General features: G+C 41.1%; 1 protein-coding gene across 4 annotated transcripts in view; it reads right to left on the bottom strand.

The window, feature by feature from the left end:
• Positions 1 to 348: 348 nt before the first annotated feature.
• rbmx (RNA binding motif protein X-linked) overlaps positions 349 to 7,245 on the bottom strand; it is a 28,704-nt gene continuing 21,807 nt past the window's right edge. For all 4 annotated transcript variants that reach the window (XM_078547736.1, XM_078547738.1, XM_078547737.1 and 1 more), the window contains one exon: positions 349 to 4,505. The gene's annotated coding sequence lies outside the window, so the exon portion shown is untranslated. The remainder of the gene's footprint in view (positions 4,506 to 7,245) is intronic.

Here is a 7,245-nt window from a genome sequence, read left to right as displayed (position 1 = left end):
GGTGTAGTGTAGAACCGGTGGGCAGTCTCAGAATAAGGGGCAAGCTATTTAAGACCAAAATGGGGAGGAATTTCTTTATGGAGGGTGATCATCTTTGGAATTCTCTGCCCCTGAGGTATGTGGAGGCTCAGTTAGTATTCAAGACAGATTGATAGATTTCTACATATTAAAAACATCAAGGGAAATTGGGGATAGTGCAGGAAAATGTTGAAGATCAGCCATGATCTCATTGAATGGCAGAGCAAGCTCAAAGGGCTGAATGGCCTACTCCTATTTCTAATGTTCTTTTGTAATCATGTGGGATACCATATATAATTTTTCAAAAACATGAGAAAACAGGCTTCAGAACAATGTTCACAAGTCAAATTTATTGCAAAATTTAAGAGACCTTGTCAAGTCAAAAATACACAACCTTTACAAACATTTATCTGAAATACAGGATATTTTGAATTATGGTCACAAACCAAAATGCAGTTTGGTAACTGCATAAATTCCAAAGGATTGCCATTTGGGTTTTCCAACACAAGGCCAGATTCTTTGAAAGTTAGCAGCTGTAATCTGGAAGTTTTCACCCATGAGTCACTAATACCTTAAGATGTTAACTCATTTTAAGAGACTTCTTGCATGACAATTGAAATTCCAGTTTCCCTAGGTTAGGCAACTATAAACTTTAACTGCAGTCTTTCCACAAATACTCCATTCTACTGCTGTCAAACTTTATTATAAATTTCCATATCCATGTTATTAGAAAATAATAAATTCGACATGCTGCAACTACAGTCAAAGAGTGAAGTGGTTGCAGCTAATTTGAATCTTCCCAATTCTTCAGCTTTGAACTGCACCAACCACTTCTTCACATACCAAATAACTAACATTTTGCTATTAAGCTGTAAAATGGGGCCTCACTACAACTATTTCAAACCCTCAGCCAAACACTACACTTGTGTCTTCACCCTTTGTGTAAATTATAGGCAGCTATTTTTTCTAAAAACTTAGCTGTGGATTTGGGGGCTGCTGCAGTGCATGTAGATGTTACACACTGCAGATGCATTGTGTGGATGGTGAAAGTAGTGCCAATCACTTGGCTGCTTTGTCCTGGAAGCAAGTAGTTCTGGAAGTTTGAATGTTGTTGGAGCTGCAATCATCCAGGAAATTGGAGAGTGTTGCTAACACTCCTCAACCTGTGCCTTGTAAACTAGAAAGGTTTTGCCACCTGACTCCAAGTTACTTGCATAATTCCCAGCCTCTGACCTCTTAAAACAGCACAGCAGGATTCAGTTTAGCCCACTGATCCCATGCTGGCTCTCTTGTAGAGCAATCCAATTAGCGCATTGTCTTAAAATTTATACTTTCATGGGATGTGGACATCACTGGCAAGGCCAGCATTTGTTGCCTATACTTAATTGCCCTTGACCGAGTGGCTTGCTAGGCCATTCAGCAGGCATTTAAGAGTCACTCAGAGGATCTGGAGTCATGTATAGCCCAGACCAGGTAAGGATGGCAGATTTCCTTCCCTAAAGGATAATAGTTGTTCTTCACATTCTCCCTCTTGTCCAAACCCTTAACTCTGTGCTCCTTAGTTATACCATCAGTTAATAGGAACAGCTTTACTTTCTCAATCTTTATCTAAACCTGCCCCAATTTTATTCACTTATCAAATATTCCCTCATTATCTTTACTCAAAAGAAAACTCCAGCATTTTCAACAACCTCAGCTGAAGTTCCCTATTCCTGAAAATCAGGAATCCAGTAAATCTCCCATGCATCATTTCAAGGACCTTCACATTGAATTGTGGCAACCAGGACTGGACAATAATCCAGTTGTGGTCTAACCAGAGATCCATCAAGGTTCAGCATAACTTTCCTGCTTTGAACTCAATGCCTTATAAGACAACCAAGAGCCCAAGCTATTTTATTGGCTTGTTCATGGTGGATGAATTTGACAATGGCAATGCTATAAATATTAAGGTGTTGTTTTAACTTTCCCTTGTTGGAGATGGTCATTGCCTGAAACTTATGTAGCACACATTACGTGCCCACTTAACCCAAGCCTGAATGTAGTCCAGGTCTTGATGCCTGCATTTGTGCAGTTGGGGGATCAGCAAACATCCCCACTTCTGATCTTATAATGGAGGGAACATCTGACAAGCAGTTGAAGATGATTGGACTTAAGACACTGAGGAAATCCTGCAGCGATATCCAGAGGCTGAGATGATTGTGGTTGCTGGAGGCCAACCATCTTCAGCGATATCCGGAGGCTGAGATGATTGTGGTTGCTGGAGGCCAACCATCTTCCTTTGTGCTAGGTATAGCTCCGACTGGGAGTTGTACCCTCATTCCCCACAACATCAATTTTACTAGGGCTCCTTGATGCCGTATTCTGTCAAATGCAACCTTGATGTCAAGGACAGTTACTGCTCTAGAATTCAGCTCTTTCGTCCATTTTGGAACAAGGCTTTAACGAGGTCTGGAGCCATGTGGTCCTGGCAAAGCCCAAACTGAGCATCAATAAGCAGGTTATTGCTGAGCAAGTGCTATCTGATTGCACTGTTGCCAATACTTCTATCCCTTGACTGGACAGGAAGTGTTGACTGGTGGAGCAGTATTGACTAATACTTGTGTACAAGAGCAGCCATTACTTAATAATTGTGTATGAAAACAAAACCAACTTGATTGACTACCCTTACCAAAGGGTTAACATTTACTTGCATCAGTTTCATTATCCTTTTTTAAAAAGGCTTCTATTACTATTGGTCAATTATGCTCCTTTCTGAAGCTTCTCCTAATCCAACAGTTTATGTTGACCCCCTTCTAAGTGAAGCAGCATATATCCTCTGAGCTCCTAAAATGAAGTTAGAATTACAAGAATCAGCCGTGGGCATTACCACAGGCACAGCCCTACATTATCCTAATGGACAGCCAATAAGTGTTCCATCAGTAGGATGCAAGAAGAGTTTGATATATGAGCCTGTTCTGCCCTTCAATAAAATCAATGTTGAAATCTACATCAACTCCACTTCCCTGCTATATCTTTGCTTAGTGCCCATAAATAGATTTCATACTTCAATATTCAATTACTAGGCATTCATGGGCCTTGAGTGGCGAGCAAGAAAAATTTCTGATCTCAGTCCTAATGTCAGCCCTTGAGATTATGACACTTGAAGGAGCCTCAGCATCTACCCTGTCAAACCCACAATCTTCATTTTACATGGATATACAGCACAGAGCCAGGCTATTTGGCCCAACCAGTCCATACTGGTATTAATGCTCCATTTGAGCCTTCTCCCACTTTCTTCAAATCTACCACAACTGAGCAATTCACATTGCCATTCTCCTGCCTTCTCCCTGTAACTCTGCAGGTTCTTCCTTTTCAGATGATTTAATTGAACCTGCCCCCACCACACAGGCAGTTCATTCCAGAACATAACCACTTTTGCTAAATACTTCAAGTCTGTGCCCTCTGACATCTGTGATCCTTTCACAAGTGGGTACAGTTTCTCCCCATCTACTCTCTCCAGTCCCTCATGATTTTGAATACCTCTATCAAATCTTCTCCACTTTCTTCAATCTCCAAGCAAAACAGTCCCAGTTTCTCCAAATCATCTTCATGACTGAAGTTCTACATCGCTTAAACCATTCATGAGTCTTTTCTGCACTCTCCCCAATGCATTCACATCTTTCCTAAAGTGTCACCCAGAACTGAATGCAATGCTCCAGCTGAGGCCAAACTAATGTCTTAAGTTCGCCATAATCTCCTTGCTCTTGTACTCTATGCCCCCATTCATAAAGCCTAGGATACAGGATACTGTACGCTTCATTAACAACTCTCAACCTGTCCTATCACCTTCAATGACATGCACGCAGATCCCTCTGCTCTGCATCCCCATTAGAATTGTACCATTTTATATTCTGTTCTTCTGACCAAAATGAATCATTTCACATTTCTCCACATTGGACTTCATCAGCAATCTATCCACCCATTCCACCAGTCTATGTCCTTTGAAGTTCTACACTATCCTCAGTTCACTATGCTTCTAAGTTCCATATCATCTGTGTCCTGTACACCAATTGTTAATGTATCAGAAAAAGCTAGGGTCCCAACCCTGACCCCTGGGGAACAATAGGTAAATGCTGAAAAACCATTTCAGATAATGGACTGGTTTATGCATTTCCAATATTTCTATCCAATGTACAAAATGGGTTTAGCAAAAGTCTGAAATTTCTGGTTCCCCTCTCCACAAAAATCACATTCATGCTGAGGTACCATTCTATCAATCACTGCAGCCTTTTGTTCAATTGCCCATTCTTTATAGTTCTAATAGCACTGAGCATAGTATGTTAATGACCAGAGTACAACAGAACACTACACTTTAAAAGATGAGCACTTATGCTTCCACTTTTATTTAAGTCAAAGCTGCACACTTCATACTCCATGTATGCTGGTCCAGTGTTTCCTTTCAATATTCTTTGACAGCTACATCATTCCAATCCCGATGCCACTTTGATCTGCAAAATAAATAGTTTAAGTACTCACAGTTGAAACATCTCTTAAATCACAACAACCCATTATCCTACAGTGACCTCCACAATCAGTACTGAATTCTCCTGATGTAATGGTATCCATCTTTTCTACCGTGCTCACCATCTTTCATTGGGATATATGTGTTTCATGGACAGGGTACATGTCCTTATCACAAGGTCACTCAAAGGGCACACCAATCCCAGGAGATCTGCCATTCAAAGCAAATCAACTGCCAAATATTTGCTCACACAGCTAGCGAAAAATTCCTGCTAGAAGTAGCAGCAGAATGCATCTAGTGGTACTAAAGCCAATTGCAGCATGCCTACTGTTGTCCCAGCTGAGATCAGCTAACAGCATAGGCTCTGGTTTGAACCTCTTGAACTTCTGCACAGCCCAAATACAGGCATAGAGGGGATTTGGTGTTCACTTTCTCTGCTGCATGGTAACAATAAAATGGCTAGACCTTCCAAGCAAGTTAAGAACTTTACTTTTGGTCTCAAACACTTTAGCACAGCAAGTTATACCCGACCTAAAAGACACCTGAAAATTTTAATTTGCCAAACACTGATCCCAAAACAGCGGAGGCAAAGAAATGACCATTCATCGCAGAAGAGCAGCCCTCTAAACTTTCAACCTGATATGCCTCTGCATTCTGAGAGCTCTCAATGCATTTGTCTTATTTTACCCAGTTTAAAATTTTCAGCGCTCTTAGCTCTACACAAAAGTTTAGTGAAAATTATACATAGATTACAACACAAAACAGTTCAAGTCCAGTGTTTAAACCCCAATAAACCTTCTCCCATCTGACTCTCATATCCCTTCAACATAACCTATATATTTACCCCAGCAAACCCTCCATAGTTTTCAAAATAAAAAAATTCTGGAAGCACTCAGATCAGACAGCATCCATGGGGAGAGAAAGTTCACATTTAGTACAATGACTTTTCATTGGAACTCAAGTTTAGGTTACTGATTTGAGCCACTTGCCCCAAATCACTGCAGATGCCATGTCGAACTACAACTTGTGTTAGGTACTGGCATCAAGGGATATGGTCCAAAAGCAGGTAATTGGGACTTTGGTTCACACAAGACATGATCTAACTGATTGGCAGAAGAGGCTCAAGGTGCTGAATGGCCCATTCCTCACTCAATGGTTAAGCACAGGTGACATTTGCCCTTTTGTGCAAGCTGGCTCTGCAACAGCAACTCACCCTATTCAACTCCCCACACTTTCCCCTGTAGCCCTACAAATTGTTCAAGATAATTATTCAATTCCATGACCAAATCTGCCTCCTCCATATTCAGTGCATTCTAAATCCTGAACACAAAGCATTTCCTCTTATTGCCTCTTGATTCTTTTGCCAGTCACCTTAAATCTGTCTCCTCCGGTTTTTGATCCTTCCAATGAGATGAATTTCTCCCCATCTACTGTCTAGACACATCATATCACCCCTTCATCATCTCTTCTGAAAAGAAGATTAGCTTCTCCAACCAATCCACGTAACTGAAGTCCTTCATCCCTGAAGCCACTTTCATAAATCTCTTCTGCAGCCTCTCTAATGCCTTCACATCCTTCCTAAAGTAAGCTGCCCAGGATCGGACAATACTCTAGTGAGGTCCAGGGTCATAATCACTTATCTGCTTTGGACTGCATGCCTCGACTTGTGAAGCCCAAAATTCAGCACATCTAATTAACCACTTCCTCAACCTGCCCTACCACCTTCAATTTGTGCACATTAACCCCAGTCTGCTCCTGCACCCCCTTTTAGAATTAGATCCTTATTTTGTAATACTTCTTTTCATTCCTCCTCCCAAATACATTTCTTTCAATTTCATCTATGTCTGCCCATTCAAGCTTTTCAATGTCCTTTGAGGTCCATCAATATCCTCCAAATAGTATATTTTGATACTAATATACAACTTGTATTTAGATAGCAACTTAAAACATCCCAAGGCACTTCACAGGTGTATTATTAAACTAAGTATAACACTATGTCACAGTCAATCATAGGTCAGATGGCCAAAAGATTAGTCAGAGGTAGGTTATAAGGAAAGCAAAAGTAGAGACAGGTGGTGCAGGAAGGGAATTCCAGAGCATGGGGCCTAGGCAACTGAAGGCATTACCAATGGTGAAGCAATTTAAAAGAAAATCAGGGATGCATAAGAGATCAGAATTAGAGTGCAGATATCTGAGGGTTGTAGGGCTGGGGAAGATTATAAAGATACAGAGGGAAGAGGTAATGGAGGGCTTTCAAATCAAGAATAAAAAAAAACTTAAAATCAAAAAACTTTGCTCAAGTGGGAGCCAACATAGGTCAGCAAGCATAGGGGTGATGGGAACAGGACTTGCTGTGAGTCAAGACATGGGCAGAGTTTGAGACCTCTCACGAGAAAGTAGATTGTGGGTGAGCAGCAAGGAGTGCCTTGGAATAGTTAAGTCTAGTGGAAATGAAGGCATGGAGGAGGGTCTCAGAAGCGAGATAGGGGCAATGTTAGAGGTGGAAAGAGGCAGCCTTAGCAATAACACAATGAGGTCAGAAGCTCATGTCAGTATAAAATGTTACACCAAGGCTGCGATAGGCTGGCTTAATCTCAAGACTAGTTACCAGGGAGAGCAATTGAGTTGGTAGCTAGAGAATGGGCTTTGAAGTGAGCATTGAAAATAATCATTTCAGTGTTCCCAATATTTCAACTGGAGGAAATTTGTTCATCTGGCAATGTCAG

This window comes from Cetorhinus maximus, chromosome 8, assembly GCF_964194155.1.
Source record: "Cetorhinus maximus chromosome 8, sCetMax3.hap1.1, whole genome shotgun sequence".
NCBI classification, from domain to species: domain Eukaryota; kingdom Metazoa; phylum Chordata; class Chondrichthyes; order Lamniformes; family Cetorhinidae; genus Cetorhinus; species Cetorhinus maximus.
Note: the sequence above shows the minus strand (reverse complement) of the source record. Positions and strands in the feature narration are given on the sequence as shown.